Source organism: Diplotaxodon limnothrissa, linkage group LG19, assembly GCF_057381915.1.
Source record: "Diplotaxodon limnothrissa isolate DT_005_m linkage group LG19, D_limnothrissa_male_GT1.1, whole genome shotgun sequence".
Lineage (NCBI taxonomy): Eukaryota > Metazoa > Chordata > Actinopteri > Cichliformes > Cichlidae > Diplotaxodon > Diplotaxodon limnothrissa.
Window position 1 is genome coordinate 16,054,581 of NC_140614.1, and position 25,791 is coordinate 16,080,371.

At 40.1% G+C, this 25,791-nt stretch overlaps 1 pseudogene; it reads left to right on the forward strand.

Moving 5' to 3' along the window:
* Positions 1 to 292: 292 nt before the first annotated feature.
* On the forward strand, positions 293 to 25,388 carry LOC146611935 (uncharacterized; annotated as a pseudogene).
* The last annotated feature ends 403 nt before the right edge of the window (positions 25,389 to 25,791 follow it).

Genomic DNA, 25,791 nt, shown 5'->3' on the forward strand with positions numbered 1-25,791 from the left:
AAGTAACAGGGAAGGATGTGGGCTATGGCAAGGTACCAAAACGTGCTAGCAGGTTGAGTGGCGTTAAAACACACGAAGGCAAAAGAATTGCATATAAAAGCATAAAAGAAGGCGAAGTGTAGAGGATAAAAAAAATTTTAAAAAAAATTAAAAATGAATTAAAAGCCATAGATAAGAATAAGCGTTAAGCTAACTATCAAGCAAGCGTTAACTGGTAGAAAAGGCGAGGCTAAATAAGTGAGTTTTTAACCGCGATTTGAAGGAATGGATGGAATCAGACTCGCATATAGCGATGGGGAGGTTATTCCATCAATCGGGTGCAGCCATGGCAAACGCGCGGTCACCTCTAGTCTTCAGCCGAGATCTCGGCAGTACCAAGAGTGACTGGGAAGATGATCTTAATGCTCTAGTAGGGGTATATGATCTAAGTAGCTCAATGAGGTAGCTTGACGCTATATTGTTAATAATTCGGAAGGTAAGCAGCAGGATTTTGAATTGAATGCGGTACTTAACGGGAAGCCAATGCAGATCAGCAAGGACAGGGGTAATAGAGACACGCCGCCCACTACCAGTAAGGAGACGAGCAGCTGCGTTCTGAACAGCAGCTGCGTTCTGGTAAAGCGCTAAGGTATCGGACAAAAGCTTGGTCACTTTAAACCAGTGGAAAACTAACTGCAACTTTTGCACTTTACAAGCCGGGAAGTTCTCCCTTGGGTTTGAGGAGCAAATAAGGCTGTTAGAAATTTTACTATGTCTAGTTAAACCTGTTTGATGTGTTGCTTATGACTGCTCATGTGTCTGTTTTTCTCACTTAAATTGTTGTTGTTGTAAGAGGAAATAGTTTGTAATAATATGTAGAAATGGTTCTGCTTCTTTTGTTGTACTTCAGCATTTTTATATTTTGTTTTATTGATGAACATTAATCTTTTTCTTCTAAAAATCATGGGGTTGTAAAAGTGTTTTCTTGGATGTTAAAACCTTATTCTAATATTGGTCTTGACTTTGCCCACAAGGAGAACAGTGAATATTTCAGAAGTGATAACATTCATCGATTGCAGGGCTCCTACTGTGACCTCAATATTGATCATTTTAATATGAGAGAAAATGATGTTTCTAGCCTTGTACGGAGGTCTATGTCTTATGTTTTGCTTTGTTTGGAAACGTGTAATATTTTATGGCATGGTATGGATGCAGCTGTCATGTTTTATAGAGGTGTTTTACAACCAGTGTCAAATATGAAATATAGCCGCATGCAGAATTAGTCTAGGGAATACAAAGGCAGTGAAGATGGAGGAATGATGTTATGTAAGTGGAAGAAGAAAAATTCTATTTACAGTTCTATCTTTCCCCAGATGAACATCCAACGTTACCCTTTTCAACAAATTTGATCAGAATCAATCATTTGTTTCCTTACCCCAATTTGACGACTCAGAGCAAGCAAGAGTGCAGTACGTATTATTCATCTGCCTGTAGTCACATTACACATCAATATGCAATCGTCGTCTGGTGCCCGAGGAGGCTGACTTTTGCATCTTGTGGTTATTTTACCATTTCTTTCAGCTTTGGTGCTTCTTTGGATATGGCCCGGATGTTATCTAAGAAGCTGCTGACAAAAGTCAGCAAGGACAAACCCGACATTAAACTTTCAGCAGAGGAGAGAAAACACTTCGGCAGTGATTCAGTTTAATGTTGTTCTGTTCGAGCTCTCCTCCAGACATATTTCAGTTAAATTATTCTGTAATAATGTCACACACACACACACAGACACACACTGATTCATTGATTATATCATGTCTCCTGCAGTCATGTTTCAGTCAAATGTTCACTCTCTAATAGTGTAGCTGGCCTACTTATGGCCTGATTGAAACCTAATGAAATCTTTTAATGAGCAGTCTCTGTGTGACAGCCTCTGGAGGGCGAGGCTGAATCCACACACCACTTTGGTTGTGTGTCTGTGCATGTAACTCGAGCATACTGCCAGAAGTGAAGTTATTTGTGCAGTGATATGCTGTGCATATATGAGCCCCTGAGTGTATGTACGAGTCTGCGTGTGTGTGTGCGTGTGTGTGTGTGTGTGTGTCTAGTTGTATGAGCATCTAGTTTCTTTAAAAGGCCTGTTTTCTGTCACTGAAGCCTGGTAGGGATTCGGAGCAGAGCCAAGAGCCCCACAACACCCAACACAGGATTAGTTCAACTTGAAGAGAATAATTAAAATATATATTTTTTGTCAATTTTAATCTGTTTCTCTCCATCAGCCCTGTTCTCTGCTTTGCATGCGACTCGAGTTTAAGATGTTTCTTCCCTGCCCCCATCCACCTCCCCGCCTTTCCTCCTCCCCGCTTCCCTGCATGTAATTTTAGTTTTTTAAAATGTTTTCTCTGTCTCCACTTTCCCGTGGAGAGCAGGAGCACATAAGTAAAGAAGCTCTTATCCTCGCGCCGACGAGTAGATAAGAATAGGAATTACAGAGGCATTCACCAGAGAGAGAGAGAGAAATGGAGGAGGGAGGTAGTAGAAAGAGAGGGATTGAGTGATCCAGACAGGAGGTAGGGAGGGTAAGAGAACGTGAGATGGAAAGAGAAGGAGAGGTGGAGAGGGGGGGACAACAGAGGAGAATACACAGAGCTGCACACAAAGACAGCGACACACGAGCTATGGCGCTTTGGGCTCGCTTGTGAATTTACTGAATTTCTTGTGTCTTTTTTTTTTTTTTTTTACCCTGTTCTGTCTCTCTGCTGGAAGTTTATAGAAGCATGACTGATAACAGGGAACTTCTTAGATGGTTCATTCAAGGACAGGGCCAAGTTTTCATATAGGCACTGAATACACAGGATGTGATGAAACTGGGTAATGTAACAACTTCGGCATCATAAAATGTGGCTGCAGATGGGGGGGAAAATGCTAATTAATTGAATTTGTTTCAATTTAATTCAATAATCTTATTGTCCCGGAAGGGAAATTTGATGGTTCCTGCCAGTGAATGTGTTTTAGATGTAGCCTCTAGACTCTGCATCTGATTGTAGTTGCTACACATGAACTACCACCCTTTGCAATATGTAATGCTTTTGCTAACCTTAAGGACAAGGAAAGCTCCCTGTGTAACAGAATTCATTATTGTGCTTAGAGTGAAACAAAAGAACGAATGCAACAAATGAAAGCTGCCATTTATTTTCTTTATAGTCAAGCCATACTAGCAATGGTGTGAAGAGTACTCAAATGCAAAGCACGGAAGCAGCATGAAAAGTCAACATGATTTACTGGCTCCTGCAAGTCCAAACATTAAGTCAAAAAAGAAACATGAGAGAAATTCAGAAACACCACAACGTGTGGAGAAGAGGGGCTTAAACAGAAGGCTGTACACTCAGTGATTAACAGCAGGTGAAATTAAATCAGACAGACAAAACAGAAATAAAAGACAGTTCTAGAATCTTTTTTCCTAATCACTTTTCCTTAACCTCTATGGAAAACATGAGGTCAAGGAAAGATGTAAAGGGGACTTAGGAAGAGAGAGGTGCGCTGTAAAGAGAATCCGGCAGCACTGAGTCTAGGGACTGCAGATGTCTGCCATATTTAAACTACAATGTCCACAAAATGAAGTACAAAATGCAGTTCTTAATCACTGCATGCATGTTTTTATAGTCTATGATCTTTCTTAATCCCAAAAGTACATAGGTTGGCATTTTAAAGAAAAGGGACTATTTTATTTTTTATCTATATGTTTCAGTTGAGTCAGGTCATTTGTATATAGACTATTAAATTGTCCTGGTATACAGACAATGCACAAATATATATGTGTGTCACACTGACTATAATCTCCAATATTATAGCTTGTGTCTCTGATATGAAATGCTGAGTGTCAAAAATTTCCTTTGGCTCGTTTAACTCAAATCTGAGCTCCTGTTATTCAATTTGACTATTTGATTTGTTTATTGATATACACATAATGTAATATAGTCAGAAGTTTTCAAGATAAGCATTGCAGTTAAAATCAACAAACAACAATTGTGGTAATAATGTAAATTTTTTGTTTTGATTTTTTTAGCTGGATAAAAAAGCAAAACGCCAAAAAAGGTGACTGAGAGAGACAGATCACAATCGTAATATTTAGAAAGCACATCACTGACAACAACAATGTTTGTTAAACTATTATAATTGTGAGTTTTAATTAAGTCACTAGTCTCTATTGCCAACTCCTAAAAAGCTCATGTTACAGGAAGCAGTTTTTGTTACTAAAGGCAGCCATATATATGGCAAAGACAGCACATTAAAGATGGATGTAGCCAACGTGGCATCACCTCCTGGTTTTTCAAAGTTCAGGATTTGTTGCAGTCTTAGTTTTTTGAGTGACAGTACAGGTGAGGATCCAACTAGGAAATCGAGGATACTGCACTGGAGCTACTCGTCTCTCACGCGGTAGCTATACTGTAAAAGCATAACCTTCCTTATTTTTTTTTCCTTCTCTGCCATACTACACACTCAAAATCATTGTATATGTAAATCTGGCTCCTTGCTGGTCATTAGATGCAGGTTTAATGCACTTCATTTCACATGTTTCATATAAACTCACAAAAGTAATTTTAGGATGTGCTTCAGATCCAGTTAAGAGTCGTGTGGGCCTGCAGACTATCATACCGCAAAATGCAGGGAACACCTCAGACTGTTGCAGGTAATAGGGTCTTTATGCTTGCTGTTTGCCAAATGGAAAAAATGAGGTCACATTCACTGGCACAAGCCACCCATTTCCTGTTGTTTCAGCATATCATGCACCTCTCACCTTTCAAGTGTGCAATGATATATCAGTGAAGAAGCTTGGAGATTCACAGATTATACAGAGGGAGATGTTGCAACAGTATGAGAGATGAGATTTTAATGGAAAAAACACAATTTATTTGCGTCTTTCTTAACTTCTCCTCCTATACGAGCACTGATGTGGAGGTCTTGTCTGAATGGTGACATCTATCATTTAGGAGAAAACTGCTGCAGGTACTGATGACCAATGAGCTCGAATAAATGGTACAAAACTGTAATGATGTCACTGTCGGCACACGAAATGATCAGTGTGGCACCCAACCATTTAAGAAAGTTTTTTACTACACTCCTGTTGATTTTCGTGAGTGGTTCAGTCCTTGGGTTTCATAGAGGTGGCACAACAATGCAACTAAACTGAGTTATCATGGCAACATACCTGGAAGTTTTATCTGTAATTGCAACAACAATGCTCCACGGCACTCGACCCGACATTGCATCATTATGTACATCTATAAATAGGAATGTTTTTACATACTTTAATTAAAATTCGTTAAGAAAATAACATCTGTGACTGTAACAACAAATTTGCACCTACTTCTTAATGTGACATCAGTGCCTGTAAATGGAATTTCAATCTGATGATCATATGCAAAAGCAGACACACGGCATGAAGAATCAACCTCCGAACCTGGATATTAATAGGACTATCACCACATGTTCCGCTTGTTATCTCCAAGGCACCAGAGAAGCCAGATAAGCCACACAGGTGCATCCGTATTGTTCATAATTTCAGCAGATTTGTAGATTAGACCATTTGTATGCTGCTTGGTAGTCCTATAATTTCTATCCTGTTCCCATCGGAGCATTTTATCTCTAAATCAGACAATCCTAGGACATACATGGGTTAGACATCATAACTGATACCATGTCTATCATGACCTGGGGCAGTTTGCATGCTAGATAAGCCCATAAGTCTGATCTGCCTCTGAAAAAAGAATTTGTTATCCGCGCCTGGAGTCCCTTCAATTACTATAGAAGCAGATACAGGATAGTGGTTCTTGCACAATATAATGCCACGTGAGTACTGTGAATACTGCTTGTGTGTGTGTGCGCGCGCGCGCGTGTGTGTGTGTTACTATGATCCATGCTAGCTTTAGTATTATTTTCTAGCAATAAAAAAAAAATAGCATTTGCCAACTGCTTCAATATTGCATCAGGTATACTATCATCTCTCTCCATTTCTCTGTTCATCTCTTCACTGCTATATTGATGGGAGGACAATATTAGAGGCACTTCACTAAAGAAGACAAATCTCGCTGTTTAATCTCGAAGCAGCCCGGATAGCACAACAACAGCACAATGAAATAGATGAAGCACATGAAGTATGTGATTTGGGGGAGATTGTTTTCGTGTCCTTCCCACCATCTCACACTGTAAAACCACATGTTTACATGGTTTGATCGGGTGTGGATCACAACACTTAGCGTATGTCCCCATAGCACTGGGATGAATAATGACCTGCTAAAGCCATTCACCTACAGAGCTATGTGTGTATTCATAAAGCTCAGGACTATGGCATCTGTACATGATAATACATAATGACACACACATTACCTCCTAAAATGTAGGATAATTGTGTTTATCACCTGATAGGTTTCTGTTTGTGAATAAATATAATGCATATAATGAACTGATCTGATGGCTCAAGGAAAACAGGCATAAATAATACGCATTAACACATGCTGTACACACACCAAATGTTTAAAGATGTCCTTATAACCATGTACTGTATATACCTGAATATGCACACACACAATCCCGTTCAAACATTAGTCTTCTTATGTTTGCATTTCTGTATGCACATTAATCTTGTGCCTGGGTCCAGGCAATATCTTTGGTATGCATGAACTGTGAAAAGGCTGCTTATCAGCCTGTTCTTTCTTTTTCATGCAGAGACTCAAGCTACAAAGTGATTAAAAATACATTTTAAGTATATTTGGGGTGTATTTCTAAATGGACTACAGCAATGTTCATACAGAACACACCATGCAGTGTGTCATCTCAACAATCATGTATATGCATTATTAAGTAAAATTTCCACTTAAAATTACAATAATTCCCCAAAAAGTGGCTCTTCAATAATATAAATTCTTATCTCACAAATATTGTGCATAGCTCTTTGTTTTCTGAGTCTTTCTTCTTTCTTGTTCAAGAACTATTTACACTTCATTCTTAATTGATTATCAAATATTTGACAGAGTTTTGAAAAACTCAGATCACACAGGATGACGACAAACAAATTGTATGTAAGTAAGCGAATAAAATCAGAATGTGGGTCTATAATTGACAACTAGGTGTAAAATATGAAGTATAGTATCAGGTCAGTCCTGCACACATTGGTTAATATTTCAGTCTTGGGCTGATCTTCTAAATTACTTTGCAAAGTACCTTCCATATTTTAACAAACACACCTGTGATTCTACATCTTTACTTTAAAAGGTCTGGACAACTCTGAGTACTCTTAGCAAGTTAGTCCAGCACTACTTCTGTTCCTTGAATACATCTGATACAGCTAAGTTTGAATAAGATAATGGTCTAGTATATCATTATTATTATAAATGAGAATGTTAATGGCAGATGAAATGTGGGTTAAATGTGTCTGTTGAGCAGTTTCATACAAAGATTAAATTGTTAACCTGACAGCGGATACTTAAAAAGCAGAGCATTAATTTGACTGTCCAGGTTTTGTCTCCTCTATGCAGCCTGCCACATACACGAAGCTTTAATTATGATTCACAAAAACAGTGAAAAGACAAGAAGTGACATTTTTGTTTGGAACATGTACTATTCCTCGTTCAGTGTGTATCACTCATTTAAACCCGTAGAGACAGACTGCACAGCGTTGGATGGTCACGAACAAAGACTTCTGATTAATTCAAGACTTCTACCAAGTGATGGCAGTTACGCAACAAAACACTGATGTAGGGGGGGTTAAAGGCTTCTCAGAGCTTTTCTGGATTTTATGAGGTGTACTCCACAAAGGAGAAGGAAACACTGCTAGTCTAGCGAGCAAATTCTTTAAAACAATACAATTGACACTTGAGGAACAAAGCAATTACTGGTTTGCCTGGGATTTGAAATTCCACTGCTGACAGTGAATTGTATTTTAAGACATTATTCTTTTGTTTTCCAACAAGTATTGGTGGCAATCTTTTGAAACCAATAAGTATGAAAAGGGAAAAAATAAAAAGTTAAAATGATGTTAAAATCCGCAGGAAGGTTTCAAAGTGATAAGTTATGCAGATAAGTCCCGAATGTGACAATCTGCAAGCAGCCAAATAATCGCAAGAGGATTTCACCCAACATGCCAGGTTCCACATTTTTCCCTGACAAGCAGAGGTTGCCAGAGGGTTGGAGGGGGGTTTGGGGTTTTGTTTGTTTGTTTTGCCATTTTCAGATATTTCCATGCTATATGCTATATTCTGTATCTCATTGTACAACTGTATAGTGACAATAAAGTGACAATTCTATTCTATTCTATATTCTATATTTAAAAATCTGTATGTATACCCATATGGAAAAGAAATAGAAAAAACTTATAAAAGACTTGCATAAGATGTGGCCTACTTCATATAGTGAATCATATAAGGCTTATACAATTTACTCATGAAAGTGGCCACTTTCTCATTACTTTCATATATTGTTTTAGTAAGTTTCCAAAACATACAAGTTTCATTTATATAATTTTCCAAGGGATCTTATACCTGTTTTCACTCTAGTATGCTTTTCATACAAGTTTCACACAAGACAGATACAAACTTTATAAGATTTATATATATATTTTCCATATGGGTATATATTGTGACTGTTATAAAAATGTTAATAAACATCACACTGTGGTGCCTGAACTGCCCGAATTAAACTAGTTTTTGATATTGTCCTGCTTAAATTTGTAGATTTTCGCTTTTGTACCCTACAAATCGTACTTATGCATCTCCCCTAAGACTCGTTTAGTGCCTGAGTGTATTGCCCAATTATCCATAGATGAGGACAAAAGCATATCTGGAAAAGATTCGAATGGTCTCTTTTTGCAGCTACAGCTCAATATGCTTTAATAACTATTTATACTTTTCCACCTAAATGTTAACTTAGGATATGCAGTAATTGAGAAACTACACCTGTTTTTATAAACAGTGTCGGTAACCATCTGATGTAGCTGTATGGCCCAGGTTGTACATGTGGTTGTATAATACAATGGGGAAAAATTCAAAAGAAAAATTTATATTTACTTGTAAAAAATGATTGTTTAGTCCTCGGATAGTAAATGGAGCTGTTGGTTGATCGTGAGGTGAAAATCAATAATGTGTACTTGGTCAGAGTTTTATTGCTGTCACTTGGAAAATGGAGAGTCAGAGGAGTTGAGAAAGGCATAAACCAACACAGAGAAGCCTGAGGCGAGGTTTCAGTTCATGTCTCTGGAGTCTGTTTCCCGTCTCCCTCCTGCCCACTTCTTACCTGCCCATCACTGTTGAGCTGGGACTGCGTATGACACATGGCCTCCATGTAGACACCTATGATCACATTTACTGAGACTTTTGCACTTTGTTTCAGATATATTCTGTGCCTGAAGGCATTGCTGATCAAACAGGAGATTAAGTCTGCAACAGCACACTGCTCAAGGGCACAGGATTAGGTGGAGAAAATAGGGATATGCCCCTATCGATGCCCAGTCGCTAATGAATTAACCTTAGTGAAAATTTTGTTTGAGAAAAAGGCGACCACTGTTTTCCATTAGTGTCTAGCCCAGAAGTGTCAAACTCATTGCAGTTCATGGACTACATTCAGTCCAACTTGATCTCAAGTGGAATGGACTGGTTGGACCACTGAATAATAACCTGCATGAGGTGAAAACACCCCCAACATTTCCCTTTCATATTTGATCAACCACTGATTTTAACAGTCTGTATTTCCTCAGCCAGCCAGCCTACTGTGTTTGCAACAGTTCCTTAGTGTAACCATCATGCTTGAGTTGGGAATGGCAACCCATGTGTTAAGTATTTGTCAGCAAGTAGGCTGTAAAACTGACAATGGCTCAGACCTCTGCTCCTGGCCCTCTCTTTTGACAGCCATTCATGATGTCTTTTGTTGAGCAAAATACAGTGAAAAATCCAAAAACTATTCTCAGAAATTTTCACACTATGCAAAGCCACAGGTGATCTTTTGTAAGCATCTTTTCTGCAGCACCTACAGCAGTATTCACAAATTGCAACCATTGTCTTACAGAAGTTTTTTCTGTGAATTTTTCTCCAAATGTTTTGCAGTTTCATTCACAAATATCGTTTACCCATTCCACCATTAGTGCAATGACTAGATCTTTTATTCAAACAGAGCTAGACACTATTTTTTAGTTACCTTTCTTACCTCAGCACATAAAATTCAATTCAGTTCAATTCAATTTTATTTATATAGCGCCAAATCACAACAAAAGTCGCCTCAAGGCGCTTCATAGATGCAGAGAAAAACCCAACAATTATATGACAGCAACAAGCACTTTGGCGACAGTGGGAAGGAAAAACTCCCTTTTAACAGGAAGAAACCTCCGGCAGAACCAGGCTCAGGGAGGGGCGGGGCCATCTGCTGCGATCGGTTGGGGTGAGAGAAGACAGGATAAACGCCCGATGTTAATGTGACTAAATTATGTGTAGTGTATTATTTGCTGTGAAAAATCAGGTAAACTGTCTGTTGACAGTTTTAGGCTAGGTTCCATAGCATCAGGTTGCTTACGGATGCTTTTGCTGGAGCTCTTCAGTTCTCACTCTTGCCTGGTGAGTTTATTGAATTTTATTCCATCAGTATTTCAGCAGTCCAAGGCTGTTCATTTGGTTCCTACAGAGCTTGGAAACGGAAATTGAGTACTTTCAGGTGGAAATTTAAAAAGAAAAAAAAGACTAGGACTTTAAATCTATACTAGATGTTCTTTAAATATTTATGTGAATCTTTATGTAAATACTTTATCTTTGATCACATAACCAGAGTAGTTAAGGTTCTGGCATCTTCCTCACAAGACCTGTCTCAGCCTTGCTGTGATCATCCACCTGTTGTGATGCTCTGGGTTATTTCATTTCCTCAAACTATGGCTATATTCCTTTACATTTTCAGCTGTATAAAACATTCCCATAGTCAGTAGCTTAGTCAGTAGCAGCTCCTCACTTGTGAGGCAAAAATAAGCAACCTTGGATTCTATGAACGAGAGGTAGCAGTGGAAATTCAAAATTCAATAAAGCTCCCTTCGCCAGGCCATAGTGCAACTTAGAAAACAGGTGGAATAAGTAACTTTACTTCTGTCTGATCAAAACTTTATTGCCTGTCAATGAGTAAATAAACATATGATAATGTGTCAAAGTTGTTACTGAACCGGTCTCAGCTGTGCCACGCCTGGTGACAACCTAAAAATTGCCTCAGGCTGTGAGGTGTCTTTATAATAGACCCTGCTGTTGATTTATGAAGCCTCGAATTCAGTATTTTGGCTGTTTCCCTCTTCGTATTTTGAAACCAGACAACCAGAGGCCACAGTGCATTGCCATTCAGTAGCCTAATAGCAGAAACAGAAATAAAAACTGAAATACGTTTTTAAAAAAATTGAAGTTAGAAATACCATTGTTTTCCACAGAATGCATGCCTACAATATTCAAGTTATTAAAACATGTTCAGGGTGAAAATGCCTAAATAATGTGTAATAGTAATGAGAGAATAATGCTGTTTATGAGAGTATCCTCAGCTATCCCTTAGCAATAAATTAAACAAATGCATTTCCAGATATGTGTAAAACGATAATAATGACTCAACTGAATAGAAATGGTAAAGAAAAATAACAAAAAACAAGATACATTTTTCATTCCACTTAAGGTGACCTGAGCCAGGATATACACTTATATTGTAAGTTTGTTCTCATTTTGTGCTTAGATACTGGCAATTTCCTCAACAAGTGTGGAAATTATTAGTTAAAGGATCTATTTGTATCATATACTCTTTAACCCTATAAGACCCAACCCATCAAAAAATAGCCAGAAAATGTATTTTTTTATTCTGATTTGTTGGAAATGTGATGTCTAATAAACCTTATAACAAAATCCACAAAAAAAATGCTATATCGTATGTGTATCATATGTGTATCATTATATATTTTTTGTATTGCATTTGATACATTGGAGTTTTTGGCAACTTTTTGTTCACAACAATGTTTTGTCCATAACATTTTGAAATTATGGCAAGTATTGATCATGTTGATGAGATAGAGGTCTCAGAAACTCATGTATCAAATATGATACAAAGGGCATATAGGGTGAAATCTGTAGTTTTTAGGATGGATGTCAATTCATTACCTTGTGCAGTAAAGCCATGTGTCATAAAAAGTCTGCTGTTTTAGTAAAGCACAACAGCACGGTGGCATTGGCAATGGACTTTAACTAAAAAGCTAACAAGCCATATATGTCATGGTTTCCTTTTGTTCCACCCCTCTTGTCTCTGTGTCACATTCATACAGTATGTGTTAGTCTGTCTTAGAGCTAGAGCTTAAGTATAGCCAGGACTGAGGCTATACTGAGTTATTCAAAACATTCATGAATAACTGAAAATCGAAAGTTAACAAAGAAAACTAAGAACAAAGGAACCCTAAAGCAACCAATCCGAGAGTGCCTAAAAATTAAATAATTTTAAAAATTTTAAAAACCACGATCACTCACATCACACTGTTAAACTCTGATCGTCCCCTTCTTGGTGAAGCTATTGCATTTATTTGATGTAACAAAAAGGAAAGGCAACAGTTTCAAATGTTCTCTAACAACAAATCCAACTGGCTTGAAGTCAGACTTAGAGAAATATTTGTAAATAATATAGTTGAATATTAAGAGGTGCTGGTTTGAAGGTAAATGCAAAGAAAAACAGTAATTTGTGCCTCAGCTTGTCAGCACTTAATAATGCTCCTGTCAGCTCTTGAAGTTCGAGTTTTGTCAGATTCAAAGAATGTTGAGCCTAAGCACGAAACACTGTAATTAACAAATAAAAAAATGTCCTTGGGAAGAAAACACTTTATCTAACAAGAAATAAGAAAAGAAGATGCAAGATTGCATGGCGGTTTACGTTTTTGGTTCATCTTGTGAACCTTTATAATTTAGCCCTTCTTTAACCATGCTCTTCAAAGGTTACGTCTATCCCTGGAATGGTTTTAAAGTGCTATCAGCTGCTGTGAGGACTTTTTCGACTTCAGCCATGATTGTAGTCTCACTCCACAAAAAGTAATTTGTAAGTTATTGCTCTATCTGGCAGCACTGATTCATCTCACAGTGCATTACATTTTTCCATTTCACCACCAAAATGGACAAGGATTGGCTCTTCTACAGCAGATTTTCTGCCCTGACTTGAGCTTCCAGACAACCTTCTCTAGGTGGATACAAATCCCACCTCCTCCTCCTGGAATATAAATCTGAACTGTCTTTATGTGTTATGAAGAGTCTTTTAGTTTTATATTTAATGTACTTTCAGAATGACAGTGGAAGGTCCATACTAAATAAAGGGATGGGGGGACTAATAATAAGTCAACACTGTGACTGAGGATCAGTTTCAAGTTGAAGCCTTAAAAGCCTTGTCACTATAGGATTGGTACTTTGGCCTAATTTCCTAACAGTTCTACAAAGAAAGGAAGATAATTTTCTTGTGAAGATATCTGACTGGACATACATGGAGTGGCAAGATTTAAACTCCTGTTCATTCGGATTAGATTTTTGTCTTTGTAAAATATATTTTACCTGTTTGTCTGACATTAAAAGTGGAGTGGCGTTAATCTTCTCAATAACGTATGAAAGAGGTAGGTTCACAGCGTTCTGTGGCTTTTTAAAGTATCTTTCTGAGTACAGCAGACATAATAAACACGTTACATAACTGCTCTAAGAAAGAGAATAACATTCTGGCTTATTTTAAAAACAACTCAAACTTCAAATGTTAGCAGAAATATTATTAGGTTCAACTTAAGAGATGGGCATACTCTATCGGCTTTAAATGGAAAGCTTCAGAAACCCTCACTCTCCAACACCGTTCTTTTGAGGGCTAGGATGGATTAGGGAGATCCGTGTCTGAGCATTTCTGTAACTTTCCAAAGACGACAGTGTGACATTCACACTCACTTCACACTGTGACTGCCTTACTATGTGTCGGCAAGAAGGTGGTTTAAAACTTCTCTCCCTCTGGCTCTTTTAAGGCATTTCTGTAACACCAATTTGTGGCTTTTCATGTGCACCGCTGTCATTTCGTCCAAGGGGAAAATTTCTCTTAATGTGCACAATTATTGTTCAATTACATACCCTGCCTCTCTTTGAAAGTTAGCTTTTTGTTACATTTTGAAGTGTGTACTTTCAGAAGTGACTTTACAGACATTTCTGGCATGGTTTCACAGCACATTTGTACCACCTGTGTCAATCTGTATTAATCAAACACAACCAAATATACTTTTGTGTGCCGGTCATTATTAGTTGCCCATGGTTGTTACTTTTTGTCTAAAAGTCTTGAGATACCCCTCATTTCTTATTATTTTAAAGTTTTTTTAGCAATTGTTTTTCAGGATTTCTGAAGGTCACAAACACTAATCCAGATCAATTTGAAAACGGTGTTTTCGTCTAAAAACGCTTCGCGTCCACACTATCGTTTTCAAGCATTTGTTCATCCACACTGAAACAATCGAAAATGCTACGTTACTGGATTGCTCATGGGTGACACGTAAGACAATTCAACCTGCATCATTTCTGTCTGCCGTTTATTTGAAACATCGCGGCAAAATGTCGAGGAAAAGCACCGAGTTTTTTAAATGGACTGACAATGAGGTGGAGTTGTTGCTACGATTAACACAAAAGTACAAAGTTGCAAAAGCGAATGAGAATTACAGAGTTTGAAGAAAAGCTATCTGGAGCAAGTACAAACTGATATTAATCTTTAGTAGGGCTGTCAAAATTGAGAGCAAACAAAACGACTGCTCTATAATGCCCTGCGTAATCTTAGTTTAATTGGTCACATGACTAAAATACGTCATCGTTTTCGAAAAGGCCCAAGGTTCTCGGTCCACACTGAGACGCGAAAACAGCGTTTTCAAATGTATCCGCTTTGGAGAGCGTTTTCAAAAAGCTCAGTTTTCCTTGACCAAAGACGCTGTCTCAGTTTGGACGGAAGGTCAAAACAGAGAGAAAAAGATGCATTTTCAATTATTATTATTGTGGACATGGCCAGAGATGCGTCTGGTCTCATCAGAAATGGTCTCAGTTCAAGGGTGTCAAAACGCCATACTTAAGGTAGGGAAACAGGGAGAATAGGCAGAGGTATGCCAAATTGCAAAAGAACTGGACTGACAATCAGTGGTGTTATTAATCCAAATGTGTTATTTTTGGTTCAATTCATTGTCAATATATAGAGTTGGGCAGGAGAGAGATACAACAATGGATGTCTAAAGCTCTGACATGGTTTGGGGTTTTATTTTAACCACAGGTGCTGGAGATCTTGGTAAAATTGATGGACTTTTGAACACTGAAAAGCACATTAAGATTTGATCCACCATACAATAACTTCTGGAAAGCATGTGATTGGAAACTGCTTAATTTTTCAGCATGATAATGATCTCAAACACTAAGAACACGAGCCTAAGAGAGCCAACAACTTCCAATACTACACACCAGGCTGTGTTGCAGCATAAAGGTGGACATAGAAAATACTCATTTCAAAGTCATTAGAATTGTACAAGCTCTGTTTATGCCTTATACAGGGAGTGCAGAATTATTAGGCAAATGAGTATTTTGTCCACATCATCCTCTTCATGCATGTTGTCTTACTCCAAGCTGTATAGGCTCGAAAGCCTACTACCAACTAAGCATATTAGGTGATGTGCATCTCTGTAATGAGAAGGGGTGTGGTCTAATGACATCAACACCCTATATCAGCTGTGCATAATTATTAGGCAACGTCCTTTCCTTTGGCAAAATGGGTCAAAAGAAGGACTTGACAGGCTCAGAAAAGTCAAAAATAGTGAGATATCGTGCAGAGGGATGCAGCAGTCTCAAAATTGCAAAGCTTCTGAAGCGTGATCATCGAACAATCAAGCGTTGAGAAAAGTCAAGCGTGCAGCTGCCAAGATGCCACTTGCCACCAGTTTGGCCATATTTCAGAGCTGCAACATCACTGGAGTGCCCAAAAGCATAAGGTGTGCAATACTCAGAGACATGGCCAAGGTAAGAAAGGCTGAAAGACGACCACCACTGAACAAGACACACAAGCTGAAACGTCAAGACTGGGCCAAGAAATATCTCAAGACTGGTTTTTCTAAGGTTTTATGGACTGATGAAATGAGAGTGAGTCTTGATGGGTCAGATGGATGGGCCGTGGCTGGATTGGTAAAGGGCAGAGAGCTCCAGTCCGACTCAGACGCCAGCAAGGTGGAGGTGGAGTACTGGTTTGGGCTGGTATCATCAAAGATGAGCTTGTGGGGCCTTTTCGGGTTGAGGATGGAGTCAAGCTCTACTCCCAGTCCTACTGCCAGTTTCTGGAAGACAGCTTCTTCAAGCAGTGGTACAGGAAGAAGTCTGCATCCTTCAAGAAAAACATGATTTCCATGCAGGACAATGCTCCATCACACACGTCCAAGTACTCCACAGCGTGGCTGGCAAGAAAGGGTATAAAAGAAGAAAAACTAATGACATGGCCACCTCGTTCACCTGATCTGAACCCCATTGAGAACCTGTGGTCCATCATCAAATGTGAGATTTCCAAGGAGGGAAAACAGTACACCTCTCTGAACAGTGTCTGGGAGGCTGTGGTTGCTGCTGCACGCAATGTTGATGGTGAACAGATCAAAACACTGACAGAATCCATGGATGGCAGGCTTTTGAGTGTCCTTGCAAAGAAAGGTGGCTATATTGGTCGCTGATTTGTTTGTTTTGTTTTTGAATGTCAGAAATGTATATTTGTGAATGTGGAGATGTTATATTGGTTTCACTGGTAAAAATAAATAATTGAAATGGATATATATTTGTTTTTTGTTAAGTTGCCTAATAATTATGCACAGTAATAGTCACCTGCACACACAGATATCCCCCTAAAATAGCTAAAACTAAAAACAAACTAAAAACTACTTCCAAAAACATTTAGCTTTGATATTAATGAGTTTTTTGGGTTCATTGAGAACATGGTTGTTGTTCAATAATAAAATTATCCCTCCCATTCTCCTATTAGAATATAATGAAATGAGGAGGAGGTCAAGATTTTGCATAGTACTGTGGCCATCTGAGTAGCGACTTGTCAACTGGCCCTGTCATCTGGCCTGGGCCATCTTGGTGCAGTTCAAGTGCAAATTTACTAATCTCCAAACAGAAACATGCACGATCCGGCTCTCAGGTTTGGGCATTTTTGACAAAAAGCAATTCTTTTGATAGATAGATAGATAGATAGATAGATAGATAGATAGATAGATAGATAGATAGATAGATAGATAGATAGATAGATAGATAGATTCAGGGTAAAAAAAACTAGTCCCTTATGCCAAACTCCCCTCTTTCATGACCAACCAGGTCCCACTTGACTTTGATATTTATAAGGATGCAGGACTGAGACACAATGCAGGTTTGAAAAGCTGATGTTTATGGAAGTAAGAACTCAACTGATGTCACAAGACACAACACACAGGGGGAAAGACATTGTCTTCATTGAATGAATTTAGAATGAGATTCCGTGTGTGTTTGCGTGTGCGCGTGTCTATACAAAAAAGTAAGTATCTGTGTGCACATGTGTGTGTCCAAGAATGAGACAGAGAAAAGCAAAGGTAGAGTATGTTTATGTGTGTGAGAAGGAGGATAGTAGAGAGGGTGAAATCATTAATTCCTGGCATTGAGGACGGGAAGCTAAGCCACTGAGGAGAGAGACACACACACACACACACACACACACACACACACACACACACACACACACAGTTTTTTGCAGATCAACAGTGCCACCTAGGTCTAAAGTATAGAATTGTATCTGTTGAGTCATATCTGCAAGAAATATTCCAACTACACCTCCATCCAGATCTCTACACTCTTAGAAAGGATGTGTTAAAAAATTACACAAAAAATGTGTTGTTACACTATTAACACATTTTGTGTAAATTTTAACATAACATGTGTAAGAAAATGTGTAAACATTGAAAAAATGTGTAAAACGCTTAACACACTTGATGTGTTGCACAGTTTAACACATTTTGTGTGTTATTTTCAGAATCTAACAACAGGACCTAAAATTAGCAGCTCAGTAATTTGATGCTAGCCCTGTGTTTAGTGAAATAAATTGTAGATTAACAATGTATTATAACTATATTAACTGAATAAATAAAATGTTTAGTTATTGTTTGTTTTCCTTAATCCTTTCCTCATTACTTTCAACAAATAAAACATTTTATAATGTAATGTGGACCAAGGTGTGTATGGTGTACTAAAATTCTGAAAGAGGATTAATTTTTTATTTCTCAATATGTATGGCATACCAATTAATGGCCATGGCTATACTATAAGCATAAGTATCCACAAAGAACAGGCTTAATTTTGACCGTAACATGTGAATATAATTGAAGCAAAAGTAGAAAATGAAATGAGTAAGAACACACATGCTTAAAATTGAAACAAATTCTGCCCAGCAACATGACATACCGGCGGCGGGAAGGGGGCGCTATCTTTCGCGCCACTGAGACAAAGGAGACAAAGATGGAGGTTACGTCGCCTAGTATGTTGTCAGACCTTACAGTAAGTATCATTTACCAGTTTATCTTAATGTACTGAAAATATGCCGGGTTTCTGGAAGAATGTGAATTTATATAAAATATAGGAGTTATGTAGGAGTTTAGAGTTTAAGTTAATTACTGCTTAACTATACCTAACTAACCTTAATGTAACAGTCTTGCTAACATATCCTACTCTTAATTTTATTATTAGTTCTTGGATTTCGTGCCATACTCCATTAGAGTTAATGTGTTTTGGTAGTATTTTTATGTATTACTTTATTCATGTATTTATCTATTTACTTTATTTATGTATTAGAGTATTCAGAAATTGCTCTTAGAACCAGTGTGGTAGTTGGCTAGCGGCTCCGACAGGCATTATGTTGTCTATGAGCAACGCCAGAGTCAGCACCTAACCGTAGCAGTGTTGAGTAAAATGACAATATTGTCGTTAGCTCTGAATATAGCAAATGTAGTTATCACCGCGACCATTCGTTTACTAGCAGAGAATAGGAATAAAGACTGAGTAACTTTAACATGAAATATACCTCATATTGACAGAGATAATTGTTTTTTCAAGCAGTTAAAGCAGTTTTTGCATCTAGTATGATTAACTAAAGTATGTGCACATTCTTTTTTAAGGCTTATTGCTGGAAACATGCTCTGATATAGTTTCTTTTTTATGCAGAACTTCTGAGGAAGTAATAGTCAGTGTTATTTAAAAAACCAAACAACAGCAACTTGACCATGCAAATTATCTTACTTATTTAGCCATGTGTTTCATTTTTTCAGCACACATATGACAACTTAGAATCTGTCAAAGTCCTTGTAACCACTTTTATAGATGAGAAAGAAATTTGTAAAAAAAAAAATTCTTATTGTCAGCAGTGCCACAGACATCAGACATCACTATTAGTCAGGATCAGATTTATTCACCAAGTAGCAACTAGAAGATAAAATCAATTTATTTATTATTCAGAATTTCTTTTAGTCATTGCGTTATAATCACATAGTTAAGAAACCGCCTTCTTCTGCTGCAGCTTTTTGAGTAAACTCGTGCTTTTATGCTCTGGAAATTTGCTGTCATGACTTTGAAGATTATTGCAGAGAGGTAAAGTGTCTGGTGTTGCCTTTACACAGTCTACCATTACCACAGAAGAACAAAGTCAACCCCTGAAGTCACTCAGGAAAGCCCCACAGATTCTTTTTTTTTTTTTTTTTTTTTTTTTAATGACATCAGAAACAGCAGTATGCGACATTACGTGATGGCAGAGCTTCAGTTCATCCTTTGTCATTTTTTTTTTTTTTTTTTTTTTTTTTTTAATAAATAGGACAGGGGGAATGAATGAGAGAAAGAAAGAAAACCAAAGGGGAGAAGAGACGGTGAGAAGGGGGGGGAAGAGAGAGAAAAAAAAAAAAAAAAGAACTCCTGGGTCACCTGTATGGAGAAAAAAAAAAAACAAACAAACAAAAAAAACAAACAGAGGAGACAGCAAACAACAAAGAGCAACATAATAATAGAGAAAACAAAGCACCATCACAATAAACTAGCTAGCCATAGATATCAATATTTACTAAATAATAAACGATATTGTGCAGCATGCAAGATAGACAGCGCACAGTGTGCTTTGAGGTAGCAGCCAAGAAAGCTTTAGTCCGCGTCTGTGAATACCCATGTGTGCATACCTGTGTGGATCAGCATGCTTGCATTCCAAAGGTTTCTCCATGTAATGATCTGCTAGGGAGTGTGGGGGGGCCACAGCCCCGTCCTCCAGGGTGTGAAGCGGGTATGGAGGAGATCAAAACTCCAGACATCCAGAGGCCCCCAGAACACAAGAGACCATGGAAGACCAACAGAGGGGCAGCCGCGCCACTGTTCCAGTAAGAGCTGAGGAGAGTCCCAGATGAGGGCTCGCCCAGCAGCCGCGGAGCAGAAGTCAGGGGGAGTTGCAGTGACGCGCCCGTGAGCTCCGCCGGCCCCCAGCTGCGCCTGAGTGACCGAGCCCCAGGCCGAGAGGCCGGGGGCACCCCACCTCCAAAGGGGCCCGAGCGAGCCCCAGGCCCCAGGCCCCGACAAGCGGCCGCCAAGGAGTGAGCCGGTGTGTACCCGGACGCCCACCCCCAGACACAAAGAACCACCAACACACCGACACCTGAGGGAGTCCGCCACCGGCAGGGGAAGTGGTGGTGGGTGGAGATAGGCCTCCAAACCTTGGAGGGGCTGAGGTGTCCCCAGAGAGGTGGCGTCTGATACCCAACCTGACATATAGACACAGACATACAGGCACACACAGACACAAACATCCATTCCCACCCTCATGCTCTCATATGCACTCACTCCACACTCAACCAACGTGGAGACAGACATAAAGAGACGCTGTACACACAATCACACTCCCCAAGCGTACTCTACAAACCGGGTCTAGGTACCCTTGCCCCTGGAGGGGGGAATTGCACCCAGACCCAGGTGGTGTTACCCTTTTCCCTGCGGTGGGGAGAGGCAGACCACCCCGACTCCGCAGCAGCAGGGAGGCCCCACACCCCAGACCGCAGTCGGACGGCCAACTCCTCCTACTAGCCCTCCCGCTCCAGCAGGCCGCAGAGAATGGGGGTGGGAGAAGACTCCAAACCTCCCTCCACCCGCTCATTGTAGTGTTGATGCATATATGTTCTAAGGTGCAATTAAAACCCAGGAGGGCATGGAGCTACCTGCCAAGGAGCAGCAGGTAAGCGCATAGTCCCTCCTGCTAGCCCTCAATGACTAAGTGTATTTAAAATTGAGAGGTGGGCAACGACGTCAGGGGTGAGGTATACACCCTGATGGTAAATTGGACTCCGTGATTGTGCCCACCCCCAAGATCCTATATGTATGTGTAATGAGAGTGTGAATAATGTGAATGTCTAAGTTGTGGGATAAAATTGAGGCAGAGGCAGCCAGAAGGGGACAGGGGGGGGGGGGGGTAGCCTCCTCTGCACCCTGGTGACATACCCCCACTCCAAGGCCCTGCATGTGTGGGTGGTTGTGGAGGAGCGGGAAGAGGGAGGCAGCTGGAGATGGGGAGGGAAGGAAGGGAGGGGCAGGTAACCCCTCCCTGGGGCCAGCTCCCCCGCTGACCCCAGTAGGCACTCCCACCCTCCGCGACCCGCCAGGGAAGGGGGGCCCAGGCCCATCAGACCGGGGCCCAGTGCAGTAGCGCCCTCCGGCTCCACAGAGCCCTGGACAGTCCACCCAACCCCACCACAGAGAAAACTGCACCCACCCCACCATCCACACATCTTCCAGACTACATAAGACGGTAAACGCCCAGGCTGAGATCTTCCTCCACCTCTCCTGTATCTCCCCCTCCCGCAGAGAGTTCCTGAAGAGAAGAAAGCTCCTGCAAGATGTGACCATCCCCCCCACCAGATGAAGAGCCCCCCAGGCGGCTCGACGCACCGGCGGCACCCTGCTCCAGGGCCGGGCCCCCATGCACCCACCCGCCCACAACCCCGGCAACACTCCAACCAGGACCCAAGCCCCCGAGGCCCGGCCCGGGCCCCAGCCCAGAGACGGAGCGCCCCCAGAACCTCACGCCCATCCCGGACCCACCCAGGGGCAGTCAGGTTGCCAGGTCAGTAACCCACGTCCGTCAGCACAGACCCTCCCCTAGCCCCGCTGCACGCAGCCGCGAGGAAACAGTCACCTGAGAGCCAACAGAGCCCCCAACCGGACGTGACCGCTACCCCGGTTTGAGCCCCCCAAGGAAGATGCCTCCGGGGAACCCCACAGATTCTTAAGGAGTATGAAACCTGTCGGTGCCATCGAGGAGGCTCCTTGTGAAGACTTGCATTGGGGATTTGGTGGAGAGGTGTGGTTAGTAAGTATAGCACTTTACTGTACTTTGTTAAAATTTTGCAATGAATGTTTTCCTTTAAAAATGTTGAAGTGCACAGAAGTAAAAAAGTTTGTTTTCCAGTTACCCTCTTAGTGCAGAGAAGCTAACTGTAGCAAAAAGCATCCTCACCACTTTTCCACCCTTAAGTGGCAGGACAGGGGGAAGGATTTGTAAGTAAATTTAGCATTTTAATAATGTAAATTCCACTACATACTGTAAATTGCACTTGTTCCCACTTACTGTGTATCGTTTAACCTTTATCTAATTATTTATTAGAGCTTTTTTTCTCAGTTAAAATTGCTCAGCTGTTACCCATATACCTCTGTCCTTTCTTCCTCAGGAGCATTATTATGATCCAGTCTCTCATTGTGGATTCCTAGAGACTAAACTGCGCAACCTTAGACGGAATCTCGACCAGGGGCAGAGACGTTATAAGAAGCGAAAAGTGACAGATGACTGTGGTGAAGACAAGAAGCTCAGGCGAGAGGATGGGAATACCAGCAGCACAGATGAGTGGGTCACCCAAGTTATTGCAGCCCTCAGCTGAGAACCTTCCAATTATCATGTCAGGCATGGAGGAAACATACACCAGTCTCAGAGCCTGGAATATTCGGAGAGTACCCACGGTTTTTGGACATGCCAAGTCTGGTAAGTTGCTTGGTTCTCTGGTAATGGTTTATGTACTCCTTCTCCACTCAGTTGTGTTTTGCATACAAAGTATGTAACAGGAGTCGATACATTTGGAGGTATGTTTATGAGCTCCTAGTGAATATTTTGAAAGTTTTATAACTTCAGAGTTTGATCATTACTCCCTGCGCACTGATTACAATGAGCATCACTTTTCACATGGTCCAAAATCTTAGTCGTACCACCAAATGACTATCTAATAGTAGGGACATCAAATGACAATGCAGAAAGTGCTGCTCGTGGAAGTGAAAACCCTACAAAAAAATCACCTAAATCTGTATGAAACTGCTTTCAGCAGCACTATTTTCAACAAAAAAGCTCTACAGGACAAACCGCAGACAGACAACATAAGAAATTGTCTGCTAGAAAGTTGAACATCAGCTAAAAAGTCCTAATTTTTTCTCAGGGTCTGATGGGACCCAAATCATAGCTAAAATTAAGGAATAATGGACTTGTATTCAAATACCACTCCAAGTAAATTGTTGTTTCACTGTGTAGGTAAGCTTGATGTGGAATGGGTAACAGAAATGTGATACTGTAAAGTTTGATTTTAGCCATACAGCTACCAAATGGACAGAATGTACTTTTGATTTAATGTATTTAATGCTTCATTTTAAACGTAAACACTTCTTTTATTTCCGTAGGCTGGACTTGGAGTTTGGCAATCTTACAGGAGGAAAGGTGGACCTCTTTTTGCGAAAATGGGAAGCCAGTAGGGCTGCCACAAACGATTATTTTGATAGTCGACTAGTCACCGATTATTTATGCGATTAGTCGACTAATCAGATCATCATCCACTGGACGTAAAACTACAGCTTATTGCACCAGCAGCATCTGCTCTTATATAACTATCATTAGCTTACAGCTTTAAGCTTTTAAGGTGCTAACTAAAAATAAAGACAAGATGATAGTTTATTCAATTTTAATGAAATTTGCAGATTGTTTCGGTAAAGTTTAATAAACTCCTTGCTATCTAAAATATAACAGGACACCGGAGTATATTCTCCAGCATCTCACACTTCTGATGATCAGCTGTCTGCTTGACGTTTATTCAGCTGTGTAAAAACTATAACTTTAATCTCAGCCAAACCGATTTACTCAGGAACAAATAAAATACTAAAAAAAAAAAAAAAAAAAAAAAAAAAAAGCCAAACAACAACATTTTTAATTTATCTAAGTGACTCATATATATTTAACCTGAGTCGCGAAAGACGGCGGTGGGTTTGAAAACAATTTGCCGGGAGTCCGGTGTTCTCACGGCGCTAGTGACCTAGCCCCCGGCTAGCTATCGAGCTAGTGGGTAACAGACGTCTCCGAAAACGTCGGAGCGCTTTTGAAAATATGTGGTGTCCTGATAAACTGAGCCGATATTTGAGGTTTACACAGCTACATTCTCGCCTGAAAATATGTTAAACGTTTATTTTGTGACCCAGAAAGAATAATAAGAGTAATATTAAAACTAACTAGCTACCGCCATTGTTGGAAACTAAGCTGGGCCGCGCTATGAATTCTGGGACACAGCTGCTTCTTCTTCTTCTTCGGGGTTTAACGGCAGCTGGCATCCTTGTACATGCTGTGCTGCCATCTTCTGTTTCAGTCCGTTATTACACTCTTAAATCCTGCTATTATTCCTGCGTCTTTTGCGATCTTACAAAGCTTCAAACGACACGTCGACTATTAAATCAGTCGTCGACGATTTTGATAGTCGACGTAATCGTGACTAGTCGACAAATCGTGGCAGCCCTAGAAGCCAGTATCATTCCGAAGCTCAAATCAGTAGCTGCCCTGGAAACAAGAACCCCCCCGCCATGTGTTAACACACCTACTCCCACCAGTTGGTGCCAGTCGTTGCAGCCTTTTTTGCACTGGTATGTATTCAGTAAAGTTCTCACGGTATTTACCTGAGGAAAGCATTTGTCTACACCTCACTGAATACTATCTTTATCTTCCCCATCTCCAAGCCTGGAACAAGTATTGCATCGCTTTGCAGTGATCCTGAAGCATCATCCACAACACACCAACCCCAGCTGATATGCATCGGTGATCTAAAGAGGGCAACCAGGCAGTACATCATTGTTGCTAAGAATGACAGAGTAACCATTTCTCTGAATGATGGCCTGACGTGTGCTGTGGATAAGCTTTTCAAACTGTATTGGGTATGTAACTTGTCCTATCCAGCACCACTTGGCTCCGTCTTCACCTTCTTTGAGTTTGTCTATGACCTGCCGCTGTCCACCCAAAGGAAAACCAAAGTACTGGAGCTGATTGCACAGATTAAAGGATGCAAGTAAAATGTTCACCTGTCCAAAATGTAGAGAGTCTCTGTTCACAGAGGTGAGAAACCTCATTTGGCATCTTTGTCAAATACACTGCTTATCAGGACTGACCATTTTTATGCCTATGCAGTGGAAAGGTCAGACAATATGAACTGATTGGCTGAAATTTTTGATTTTCGTATTTAAACCCAAGGTACAAAATTGTATAACCTGGATGCTATATTCGCCAAAATGTATGTTTTTCTGTTTGCATGCAACTGCACATTTGTTAAATGTTGACAATTTGTTGAAGATGACAATTGTTACCTTTAAAAATTTTAATTCATGTATTGTCTGGATTATATCAGAACATTATATATATATATTGAAAAAATTGAAAAAAGGGCAATCATATATATGAGTCCATAGGACCCCAAAGCGC